Consider the following 13,255-nt stretch of genomic DNA (forward strand, 5'->3'; position numbering starts at 1 on the left):
AGTTTTAGCAAATACTCCCAAAGTTCCCAGGAAAAAGACTGGACCAATTACACTCCCACCCACAGGGTCTGTGCATTTCTGTCTCTCCTACCCCGAATGGTCTTCTAGATATTTAAGGAGAGATACTTAAGGACAAAAAAATATGGTATCTTATTGTTTATTTTGCATTTCTCTGGTTGTCAGGGAAATCGAACGTCTGAGCATCTTTTCCTGCTTGGTGGCCGCGTACATTTCCTTCTGTAAATTGTCACCATCACTCCACACCCACAGTTTCTTGCTCGTATTTGGATATTTTTCTGACAGATGAATTTAGAATAAGCTTGTCAGGTAAATCCATTGGCCCTTTTATGGGAGTTTTTCAGAATTCAGATGATGATTTACGGGGGAATCGACATCTTCATGCCATAGTGTAGTTCTCCATTTATATAAATCTGGCCTCATGTTCTTCAGTAAACTTTACAATTTTCTTCATGTAGCTTTTCAGGTTTCTTTTCTATGTTTATTCCTGCATGTTTGGAACCTTTGCGGCTGTTTTGAATGTTAAGTTTTTAAGTTACACTTTTAGGTTGATTTTTCCCTGATGTGTAAAAAAGCTATTGGTTTCTGTATATAAATCTTGTATTTTTCACCTGGCTAAACTTCCAATAAACAAGCAAACAAACAAATAATCCATTAACACAATAAAGTTCTAATAGTTTCTCAGCTATTCTCTCTGATTTTCTCCGTGGTTCATTGTCATTTGGGAGGGTGAGAATCTACCTTACGTCCCACAAGTCCATGTCCTCACAACCGGGGTTCCGGGCGGGAGCTCTGCCCCTGACAAGTTCCCTGAACAGCGAAGTCTGCCCTTCCCCCCTGGACGTGCAGGAATGCTGTTCTCCAGCTGCGTCTCCTTCTCCCCCACCCCCCCCCCCCCCCCCCCGCTTCCTCACAAACCCACACTTGCTGAGCCTCTGCCTTGCCTCCCCTTTCTCTACCCAAAACACCAACAATGTCCAGCAAGAGTGACCCAAATTCCATTTCCTGGAGGGGAAATGTTAAAAATTACCAAAAAGGGACACAGAACCAAATCTGCAATCTTGTAAAGGGAATGTGTGGTGGGGGAAGCATCCCCACTCTCCAATTTGGGATTAAAGAGTAGTGGGGTGGGGTAGAGTCACTATTTATGGAAGCACAAATTAGATAACTTGCCCTTAAAACCAGTCTTTTTTCACTTAATTGTTCTCTACATACAAAATAAACAACACCGATCAATGACTTCACAGTTTCCAGTGCGTGAACCAAGAACGAAGGGATACGGCGTGTTAATGGAGGGGTAGGTCTTGGGGGCTCCAGGGCTGACACCCCAAATACAATGACCCAGTTCCCAAAATGAAAGTCTTTAATAACTTGGCATGATGTCAGTGACTTGCTGCTGTTGCTTCTTTGTTTTAGCATATTGTTGGGAACAGAGGAATAAACAGTCAGTTAAAGGAACCCCAACTTACTAATCAATTACATGCAGGTGTTTATAGATTTCTTCTGTTCTAATGAATTAGACTTGGACTTGTGCCATCCCAGAAATGACTCAGATGCTGAAAGGATGGCTGATGGCTTAGTAATAACGTTTCTGAGGGATGCTGCCCGGTATCCACCCTGGAACAATAGCAGGAGGCTTCAGGTACTGACCGGCTGTGACTAGCAGGGGCATGCACAGAACTGCTGAGTTTCTGTACACTCAAAAACCAGACCTCAAGGTTCCTAGACACGACCCTGGAAAGAGCAGACTGATGATTTTTTTACAATATGTAACCTGCTCTTAAACGCCACCTATTTTTAGGCAGGGAAGTGAAGCCCGTTCTCCATTGGTCTGTTCTGACATTTATGACTAATTTTAAAGATGGCCCTGTCGTTGCTTTGCATGACTTGTGACTGTCTTCTTTGCCCACAGCCATCTCTGTGGGCGTGGCCACCGGACCGGATCAGATGTGGTCACTCCGTTTCCCCTCCCATGGCTGATACAATGGCCATTCGGGCAGGCCAGTGGTCAACTGCGACTCCAACCAAGATTCAGGGCACATCCCTGCGGGCCACAGGGCAGGGAGCAAGGCCACCTCACGCCATTCAACCAACTTCTTTTAACCTACGGACTTGGTACCATATTGAGGATTCCTGGTATAGGGAGGAGATGGGTGTGGGGGAGGAAAGGCTTGAAATGATAAGCTAAATATAGGTTTCCCATATGTTCGCTGAGTTCGGGAAAGCACCCATGATGTTGCGGTAACACCCTAAGCAAGCAGGAAGAATCAATTTCCTCCTCTGGGCTCTCTGCTGCCACCCACAATCTTTGGTCCTCGTGTGGTGTCTCCAGCCAGTGCTTGGGAAAGACCCCCCTGCAGCTTGGCTCTGGGCTTCCCTCCTAGTGGAACGCGGCTGGCGCTTCCAAGCACATGGGGCAGTTGCTGCGCGAATCCTGGGGCTGCGCTGGGGACTCAGGACGTGCTGCGTGAGCGTGAAATGCTGTGGGCTGCCTTTATCAGTGCCTATCAAAACAAGTGAAAACATCTCGTGTAACAGAGTATTTAAGTAAACACGCTACGGATATACCAAAACAATCCCCCCAAATATGAAACAACAAATCAACCCCCTGTCAGAGCCTGACTCACTGAATAAATGGAATGAATAAAATTGTAACTCACACGCTTGGCTACGGCTTTATGAAATGGTTGAATCTGTTAGGTGTAGTGTGTGCTTTCTGCACAGAGTAACCAAAATAACCTCAGACGCTGTATTCCCACTCCCAGCCGAAATCACACAGATTTGCAAGTTCCCAGACTGGAAAATACTTCCCTTCTTTCTCTCCTCCACCCAAGTGGGATCCAGCCTCACCGTGTTCAGACCCAAGAGCCAGTGTGCTTACTTGGCCGGGGCACTAATGTATGGAGCACAGGCAGAGCGGACTTTTTGGACACCTTTGACAATCCAATATGGAGTCACTGTCAGCCATGACAGTTATGTCAAGACTGAGGTAATGGGGTGCAACAGGAACCCCTTAGGAAGCGCCCAGAGTGCCCAAAACCACAAGTCTGGACGAGCAGGTAAGGACTCCATCTGGACGCCGATATGTGTGGGACCTCCGCCCTGGTGGGCTGTGAGAACTCAGAGCTCTGACCACTCAGCACTCGAGCCTGGCTGTGCAATGGGTCATGCTTGGGGCCCTGCCGGACCTCCACTCCACTGGACACATGCTACCACGGCAGTCACATGGCTGGAGGCCGATGCCTGCCTCTCTACCTGTGGATGCTGCCAGTGATTTCATGCTGATTTCAGAGATTGTCGCTCTGCTCGCTTCCATGGTGTAGGCTCCCCCTCTCTGCATGTGACTCTATTAGCTTATTGGGAGGTCTCCCCTAACAAACCTGGCATCGTAGAAAGACACAAATATGTGTGAGGGACTCCTTTCGGGGACACTCCCTTGCTCACGACAACTGGTCTGGCTGCATCGTTGGCTGCAGACTCCCCTGTTGCCGGCAGAAAGAGCAACGCCGCTCATTACCCCATGTTCCCTCCAGCTGCTGGCAGGATTCTAAGTGACCAGGGCAGGTTCTAAGGCCCCTAGAACACATTGCTATTCCTTAGGCCCCAAAACGCTGAAACTGTCCTAGGTATTCTCCTGCGGTTTATAACCTTCGCCGAAGATGCCATGACTGCTACCAGCCATGAGTGGCACATCCAATCCTCCTCCAACCAGTGCCATTGTGGTTCCCAAAGAGGATCGGGAAATCTCAGCAGAACCCCACAGGAGAAATCTTATTGTTCCTTCAAAGCACATTTTGTGTTGAAACCAACACCTAACGCGTGATATTCTGGGACTTTAAAGGAGGCATCTGACTCTGCTAGTTCTCAGCCATCTGAGAGTTCGCATCCACCAGGATAGTTTTGGTGAAAGCCGGTATGTTTGCCAACTGAATCTGGGCTGATTTTGGCTCATTGCTGATACGGCCCTGCCCCCACACCTACTTCACACCCCCTTTGCCAAATGCCCCCTTCCCTCTGGGCCTGGCTGTGCAGGCACATTTGCATGGGTACCGATATGAATAAAGGTCAGGCATGCCCAAACGCCTCGGGCGCTTACTCACCACTCAGTGACTGTCCTTAAGCCACTGCTCCGGACATTGGGGTACAGGGGGGAGCAGCCGGGCCCGTCCTTGTTCTTAGTGAATGAAATCTCGACTGTCAGGACAAAAAGCAGCACCCCGGCCTTCGCCAAGATGTCAAGCTAAGAATGCCGATTAAGTGTGGATCGAGTGACAATACTTTGAAAGGTCATAATTATAATTTTATTAAGCTGTGATCAGAGAGCTAAATGTCATAGGAATATGTTTAATATTAGATACAGATTACATTGCAGAACAATTATGAATTTGTGTTTCTTCCGTACATTAAAGTTTGGATATGTGGAAGGGCAGAAGCTGAGTCTAGTTTTTTATTTGCTGGGTGAGGGATTGATGATAATTCTTTCTCTACCAAAGGACCTAGAAAAACAAACTATTTACTAAAGCACTAAGTACACTTTGATTGCGTATGGATATGAGTAGTTATTTACTGACTTACTGAGAATCAGTCCTCTAGGCGAACACGAGGCCACGACTGCCGGGAGAAGGCCTCGGGCCAGGTTCCTGAGGCTGGCTGCACATCCAGCCTCCTGGGGAGCCTCAGGATGTGCCAAGGCCTGGTTACCCCCGCCCCGCATCAGTTAAGTTGTGGCCCCGTGGTGGGACCTAGGTTCGGTAACTTTGCAAAGCTTCTCAGGTGGCTCTGGAGCCAGGCAGGGTGGAGAAGTGTGGGGGTGGTGGGGAGGGGTACAAAGAAAAGCACCGTTAATGCCCCAGAGTTTGGGAGATGCTGGAAGGGGCCGAGAATGAGAGGGACATGCCTGGAGAGGCCGAGGACCCGCCTGAGGAGGACGCGGCGGGGCTGTGCAGCAGTGGCAGGGGCTGCGAAGGGGCGATGCGGAGGGTCACAGTGCATGAAGCCAGTTCATAGAACTGGAGCACAAGGTTTAGCCAAGTCACATGTGTGAACTGCTATGAACTTGTACCAAGGTATCAAACATTCTCACTTGGTCATCCATTTCATGGATCATCCCCGTAACGCAGCTGTGCAAACACAATGTGTACGCACGTCTTTGAAGTGGCCTGGAAATTCAGGCTGCCCGGTCCCCAACGGGAGAGGCTGAGAGGGCTCTGCAGGGCTGGGGTCTGCCAGGCTGCGATGCAACGCCGCCCCGAAGCTCACTCATTGGTGAAGAAGGAGCTCTGACTGGTGTGCATAAAAATGGGGGGCAGGGAGGGAGGGACAGGAGGAGAAGGCCCCGAGGGCATGAGGGGACACTGTGACATTGCCAGGCTCTCAGGCCTGGACGATGGCATTGTCTGGGGACAGCAGAGGACCATGCACAGCACCCCACCCCCGCCCCCATCCCCCCCGCCCCCCCCTCTACCGTACCTCCATGCGCCAGCTCGAAACTCCTGCCTGGCACACAGAGCGCTGTCGGAAGGGATCGACAAAGGAGCGTTCCGGAGTGTCTCTGCCATGGCCAGCTGTGAAGGCTGCTCCTAGCTTGCTCGGTGACAGCCCAGCTTGTACCCAGCTCACTTACTCAATCTCCACAGCCTGGGACAAGTTACTGGCAAGTCTCGGTCTCCACTTCCTTATACTGGGGCTAATTATAGAACCCACGTTCCCGGATTAAGGATCCCAGGAGAAGATGCATGCAAAGTATTTTTTCCGAAGTGCTAGGTGCAGGGTAAGAGTTCTGCACGATTTCTCGCAACCGGGAAGTTGCCAGCACCAGCCCGTGAGGCCCGCAGGGTGACCCCCCTTGTCCCGAAACATGGGGCAGTGTGCTGATGCCTCCTTCTCGTCCGCATTCTCTGCCACTGAATCGTCATAGAATTGGGTCCCCCGTTACAACTGTCTCACGCCCACAGTGGACTGGATTAGCTCCTAGAGAAGGGGGGACACTGGGCTGGCGGGGCGTCTCATGGGGGCTGGCCCCTCATCCTGCCTTATTTCGGGAAGACCTGGCCACTGCACCCTAGCCCCCAGCTGCAAGCACCGCTTGTCCCTCCTCCCTGGAGCTGCCTCACAACCCCGCGCCTGCCAGGATGGCCAGTACCCGCTTCCTCTCTGTCCCAGGACACCAGCGCCCGGGGACAGGGCTCCTGTGCACCCCGGCCCCTTCACCTTGACACAGTGCTAGTTCTCCATGGGACCCTCGCCAGTGAACAGATGGGAGAGCGGCTCAAAACAGTCAACCCTCAAACCTGTGTGCGCAGGAGGCCTGGGCACCCGTGCAATGTCCTGCGTTTTCACAAAACAGACGTTTCCCATTTGGGGGGAGGCAGGATGACCGTTTTGCTTTACAAAGCCGCAGCGGGTGAGGGTAGGTGGGGCCTCAGAGATGACAGCCTGTTTCTGAGGTCACATTTGGGGGAAAGAACTCTCCAATTCTCCTCCTCTGAAGGGAGACGTCCCTAAGGTATTTACCGAACAGCTGTGATCCCAGGTAGAGAAGACAGTTTCTGCTGCGGACTAAGTATGTGCAGAGACGGAGTTGATGAGGAAGAGAGCCCAAAGCAAAAACCTCTCCCCACAAAAACTGCGGTCAAGAAGAACAGCCCCAGTGGCCTCACAGAGGACAGAGTCCCCACCAGGCAGCCTCTCGGGTGTCGCGCAGCCTGCAGAGGCCAGCCCAGCGTGCGTCCCGTGCCAGACAGCGGGCCTCCGCGGGCTCCGTAGGGTGACCCGCGCCCCTTGTGTTCAAGTCCCCAGGGCTCAGATGTGACCAAAGCTCATCAGAGTCACCAAAAGGGTTTTAAAAAGTCACACAAGGCACAAGCATTCTTTATCCTTTCCTTAAATGACTGTACAAAGGCCAGTTCATTGTTTTAAACATTTGGACAGGGAAAAAAAAAAACCTCACATAGGGTAATTTTTTTTAAACCAAAGAAACTAATGGTGTCTGACACCCAAGGAGAGGGTGCGGACTGAGGCCCCCGTGAAGCGCCGCCCTGCCCCCACCCGAGGCCTAATTACTCAAGGGCAGGCCTTTGTTCAGCACGGCTGCTTCCACAAAGCCTAGAACTGCGTCCGTTTATGGGGAAGTCAAAGACCAATAAATAAAAAGTTTAATTTCCTGATTCCCTGAAGTCGATGGGGCTTAGAAAATACCAATCCTTCCAACAATGGTCTTTCAAAAAACTCCTGGAGCACCACCACCTCGTATCGAATTTCATTGCTCATAAAAAAGAATCAGATAATGTTAAGTGAAAAAAAAAGCAAGATACGAAGTACACTGTGTTCACAACTAAAACACTGTCCGCTTTGGCGAGGGCCTGGAGGGTTCGGTCGGTACAAGAGCTTTGGGGGGGCAGGGGACAGGATTCAGGGGGTCATTGCCTTGTTTTCTAAGCCTTCTGCTGCTATTGGTTTTACAACAACAACAAGAGAAAAACCAAACAGCGATTGGCAAAACAATTAGTTAGTTGTTTAACAGATGCTTTCACTCAGAACAAAGAGCATCACGTGCTGCTTCAGGTGTTAAGCAAATCGGCCGAAAGCCGAGAAATCCAGTGAAGGACCACAGGACAGAGTCTCTCAGCTCTCATTCGGAGGACTGCCGACTCCTACGGGGGTCCCATGGGTGGAAAGAAATCCCTCATCAGGTCGCTCCACTCATTACACCCGTTCAGTAATGAATGAGGAGATGTTCTCTCAGCAAATAGGGTGTGGAAAGGTGCGGACATCAGCTGTGGGTATCATTCCATCACCAGTAGAAAGTGACTTGGGATGGGATTACTCACAAGACTGTCCCGGGGGACGGGGCGGGGTGGGGGGTGACTCTGCAGGAAGGAGGACAGGGCCAGGTCTGACCCATTGCAGCTGAGCTTTTCATCCAGGACCCCGTCTGCTGTGTCTGGCGACATGAGTAGCTGGGGACAAGCCTGTTAGCTGGGCTGATCCTCTTGGCCCCTCCCCCTGTTCTGTACCATGACCTTTGCTGGCTTCCGTTTTTCTAACCATTTCTCACATGGTGGCCCCTCCTCCCTCCCCTCCCCTCCTCTTTCTTGCACGCATTTTGTTGGCCAGTCACTTACGGAGACAACCATTTATTCAGCAGAACTTGCTGCCGCCTCCCCAGGTGCCAGGTCCCATACTAGGAGATTCGAGACACAGGACAGTCACTTCTCCCTGGGAACGCGAACGCCAGGGTGGAGGAGACATGCAGACCAGCAGAATGATTCCAGGAGATACAGGCCCAAGGCAGGGCCGGGGTTGGACTGGCTCCCTGGGTGTCCCATAAGCAAGCAGACTCAGAAAGTCCAAACGGGAGCTCACGCCCGGCTCTCTCTATCCCCGACATGCCACATGCTGGTTTGGGACACCGCCGTCTACCCAGTCACCAAAGCCCAAGGCCTAGAGCCCGCCAGCACGCCTCCCTCTCGCCCTCGCCCCTCGCATCCTGCCGTTCCGTCTCAGAAAGGACTGTGACCATTTCTTCTCTCCATCCTCACTGTCACTGTCCCAGGCATCCCCGACTGTCAGCTTCCTTCCGTCATCTTTCGTCACATCCTCTTGCTCCTCCATCTGTCCCCATGCTCAGAGTGATGCTCCTAACACACACCCAATCGCATGGAGCCCTTGCCTAAAATCCACTGATGGCTCCCCTACCCCCACTGCTCCCTTGCCCACCGCGTGGACCAAGTTCAGCCTCCCAGCCACAGCCCATAACCTCACGATGCCAACCTTCAGGTGCAGCCTCAAAGCATCCACTGCTTTGTCACCACCTAGGGCATGGAGCACCTGTCATCTGAGCATAGGGAATTGTTGACACCACTGGGCCCTGGCTTACACTGTCCTTTCTACCTTAGCTTTCCCCCACAACCCAGCAGAAGGGCAAAGCCTGGAAAAAGTCCTACTCATTTCCTGTCCAAGGCCCAGGTCCCACGCCAAGTCCTCAGGAGCCCTGGGCTCGGCAGCCCCGCCCCCGGGTCGGCTCCTGTCTGATGACCATGCAGAATGTCTGATCGGGAGTGAGACCTCCATCCTACAGCCAGGGACCACGCCAAGGTTGGGTATTCCTGAATTCTAGACTATTTTTTAAAAACAAAAATGCCCATATTTTAAAAATTTTAAAAATCTGAATTAAGTCTTGAGATGTACTCTGATCATTATAAGCAACAGTAAATTTTAAGATCCAAAGAGGCCACCGTCATGGAGGAAGTATGTCACCTAAGAAGGGTAAGGAATTCTTACCTAAGAAATTCTCTTCAGGGTATCTGATCGTTGCTTCAATGTCTGTTTCCAGGGTTACTAGTGAAATTGAGGGTTTTTTTTTTAATGTTTATTAGTCATTTGTATTTCTCGCAGAAGTCCTTGATGGAATTCTCTTAAAATGCCCGTGGAGCTGGGGGCAGGGGGTGGGGGTCTGGGAGGGAGACTTCTTGGAAGAGCAGTGCAGAGGCCTGGAACCTGCCCTCCTCCCCCCAGCCTGTGCTTGGGTCTCCCCTCTGCCCTCTGTTTCTCCTTTGGGAGTGAAATCTTGGAAGGTGTCTCCTCTCCCCTGGGGTGAGCTCCTCTAACTGGGACTGCCCCCTCAGGGCTCCTGGAGACACTCCAGCAGGAGGCTGGGGACTCCGATGCTAAGTGCCGGCCCACAGGTGGAGGGAGCCGCAGGGCTTGGCATGGAAGAGGGTAGCAGGGACACCACGCCCAGAAATAAAACTCCGTGTCAGTGCCTCACCGAAGTGACCCACGCCTCCCTGGGTTCACGACCTGGTGTAGTCCCCTCCCAGGGTGAGTCAGGGCTGGTCCTTTGTGAGCAATGGACTGTGGTTGGAGTGACCATATCTGACTGCTGAGGCTGGGTCAGAACAGATGGAGTTTCTTTCTGGCTCTCTCTCTCTCCTTCTCCCCCCTCGCCATTCCCCCCTCTACTTACCATGCTCCAAAGAAGCCCAGACGGACCCTTGCGAAGACCCACGTGCAGAAGAAGCTGAGGCCCCCAGCCTCTAGCCAGCCTCAACCACCAGACCCGACTGGACACACCTCCAGGAGTTCCCAGCCCCCAGCCTGTTAGGCAGCCCTGGCCGCGCGGGACCAAGATTCGCAGTGAAATGCCGTGAACGGGACTGGGCCCCTGCACCACTCCCACCAGAAGTGCGTCCTCCTCGACGGCTTTAAGTGCCTGTGGAAACAGTCAGCACTATTCGGGGACAAGGCTCTGCAGTTAGGCTGCCAAAAGACAGCCACTTACAGCTTAGTGTTGGGACGCCCCATCTCTTAAGTCTCAAAAACATGCAGTAGGGGACCATACAGATGAGCACCACAAGGGGGCAGGTGTACATACCGAAACAGGGCTTCGCACCCAGCCTAGTCCCTCACGTTGCCTCCTCCTTCCTTGCATTTCACTGATGACTGATATTGATGGTTGGTATTGATCCCTGCTCCCAGATGGGCTTCCGTCGGGAAAAAGCGAATCTACATTTCGGAACCCAGCCACCTAGGAAAGCCTGCCCTAGGAGAAGTTCCCCAACAGGTAATGTAACAATGCCATATTTGTACTTTTTTTTTTTAAATCAAATACATTTTTGTAATGAAAACACCTCCAATGTCATTACGGAGAAAGACTGAGCTGCTATTTTTAAACGTCAGTGGGATAAACGTTCCCTGACTTGCTATCCCTGCACGCAGGCAGATGCTCTATTTACTCAACTTCATTTGTTTCCTAATGGGATTAAATAATGCTTCATTATTTCATAATGAACAAATATGTGACTTTGAAAAAAAGAAACCGTTATGCTTATTTTTCTTTCACCTCAGAACCGCCCCCCCACGCATGCTGACATTAAAGTGATCTAATTTGTTGGGTGATTTCGAGTCGCCTCAATTTCTCCCAGAAAGATGAGCAAACAGCCTTCTCAGACCCTGGGGTTTTTCTGATTATGAATTGTTTTCTCCAAATGTTCTCAGGAACTTGAGAGAGCCTAGCTCCCGGGGTCCTGCAGGCGCACCCCGCAGTGGGAGCCTCCCGAGGCTGCTTGGGGCAGGTGTCGCCGGCAGCACACTGGCGCACAGGGTGCCCCCCTGCACCCCCCGCAGTGCAGGATCCTCGAAGCCCTGATCAGCTGCTCCCCTTCGACTTTCCCTGTGGCCACCCAGGGCGACTGAGTGGGAGCTGCAGGGCTGCGCCCCGTGCCCTTGGCGACAAGGGAGCCTCTCTGACCCTCCCGGCTCTCCCATCTGTGACATGGAGCCCCTCCCGATAGTTCTCTCAGGAGGATGCTGGGAGGGCCGGATGAGATAACAGACAAACGCCCGTAATGTCCTGGCCTACAGAAAGCACTCAGCGACTGCCCCACACTCCCCACCCCCGCTGCAGCCCCTGGTGACCTCCCATGCTGAGTCTGCTACGATGCCTGCAGACAGCTGGCTGTTACTACTTACTCTTCCCTGCTGTGTGTTCTGTAAGCATCTTTTTAAGTGGTTTTGAAAACAAAGATGCCAGGGAAGGGTTGCATCACCCTTACTAGCTTTGGACAAGTGCATGGCCTTTCTGCAAGGTCCCTCCAGGACAAATCGTCTGGTCTTCTAGAAGGTTCCTCCAGCATAGATGTTCCTTTCCATGCTTCCATACTGCTCTGATCACTGGAAAACTCTTCCTGATGCCTGAAGCCTCCCTCCAGTCTTCCCAGTCAATGTGAGCAGGGACCGACTGACATGCTGACCTTCTACAAAAGGTGGCTGCCTCGCAGGCAGCTCCTCTGCTTGGCTTCCCCCGGAAGGTTGCTGCAATATGCTCCCAGGAAGAGTTTGCGCAGCTGCCGCAAGCCCACCTTGCAGGCCACAAGAACAGAGCCTCTGCGGTGGGCCACAAGCAGGAGTCCTGCGTCCGAGGAGCTGAGGCGGAAGCCGTCCCGGCAGAGCACGGGCTGTCTGCATGAAGCTGACGCTGACACTCCTCGGTGGGGTTCTCGAGACCGCGGCTTCCTCCTGGGCTGAGCGCACGGGGAGATGTTTCTGTAGAGGACACTTCTGCAACAGCGGGCCCACTACAATTTCCCCCCGTTAACATGTCAGATGTTTCTTATCATTCGTTAGATGGTCTACAATCTAATTATTCGAGGTTTTTTTTCTTAAAGGGCACCAATAACTTGCATAACTTTTAACCCGTGAATGTAAACATGCTGAATTTGGACAAGTAGTAAATTGCGACTGGACTTAACGGGCTAGCTGGGACAGACGTTAACTTTCCAGGAGCCCCACCTGGCACTTCCCGGCCCCTCCCCCCACGGCGGGCCAGGTTGGTGCCTGGGCTCCAGAGCACCCTGAGCCCGCGGCTGTGGGGCTGGGCTCCTCCGCGCCCCACGGATGCTCTTGTCTCTGGGTGGTCTCACACGTGTGTGTGTGTGCTTCTTGAGAACAAGGACTGTGTCTTATCACTGTGCTCTCGGTCTCGGTCTCAGTCAGTTCTGGCTGCTGCAACAAAAATGCCATTGACTGGCATGTCTTAAAGAGCAGACACTTATTCTTCCCAGTTCTGGAAGCTGGAAGTCCAAGATCAGGGCGCCAGCAGGGTCAGGGGCTGTGGAGGGCTCCCTCCCTTGTTGCAGACAGCTGTTTTCATGTGCCCGCCCATGGCAGAGTCAGAGAAAGCTCTGACCTCTTACTCTTCTCTTAAGGGCGCCGACACCATTATGGGGGCCCCACTCCCACGGCCTCCCAAAGGCCCCACCTACTGCAGGGGTTAAGATTTCAATATATGAATTTGGAGGTACGCAAACATGTCATCCATGACGGTACCCCAGGAGCCTCCCACAGGCCTGGCCCATTCCCTCTGGTCGAAACACAAATGATGCCCCCTGGTGTCCTGCAAAGGTGATGGCACCATGTGCCGACACCCAAGTCATTTGTTGAAGAAAAGACTACAAACTGTGACACAGTTCTGCTTTAAAAAATGTCAACGTATTTTTATTAAAAGTAAGTTCAGTGTTGTGGTATAATAATGTAAAATGCAATGCTTAAATGGAAAATGACATTTTAAATTAAAGACATGCTTTCAAAGAACTTAAGTGAATAGATTTTTTTTTCTGAATAACTCTAAGCATGACTTAAATATTCTCGCAGGCCAATGGTTTATTGATCAGAAGAACTTAGGTATTAAATTACTGGCCGAGTTCTGCCCTGGGAATCCCATTTGTCTCTAGATTAT

The sequence above is a fragment of the Desmodus rotundus genome, chromosome 4, assembly GCF_022682495.2.
Source record: "Desmodus rotundus isolate HL8 chromosome 4, HLdesRot8A.1, whole genome shotgun sequence".
In the NCBI taxonomy this organism is placed as follows: domain Eukaryota; kingdom Metazoa; phylum Chordata; class Mammalia; order Chiroptera; family Phyllostomidae; genus Desmodus; species Desmodus rotundus.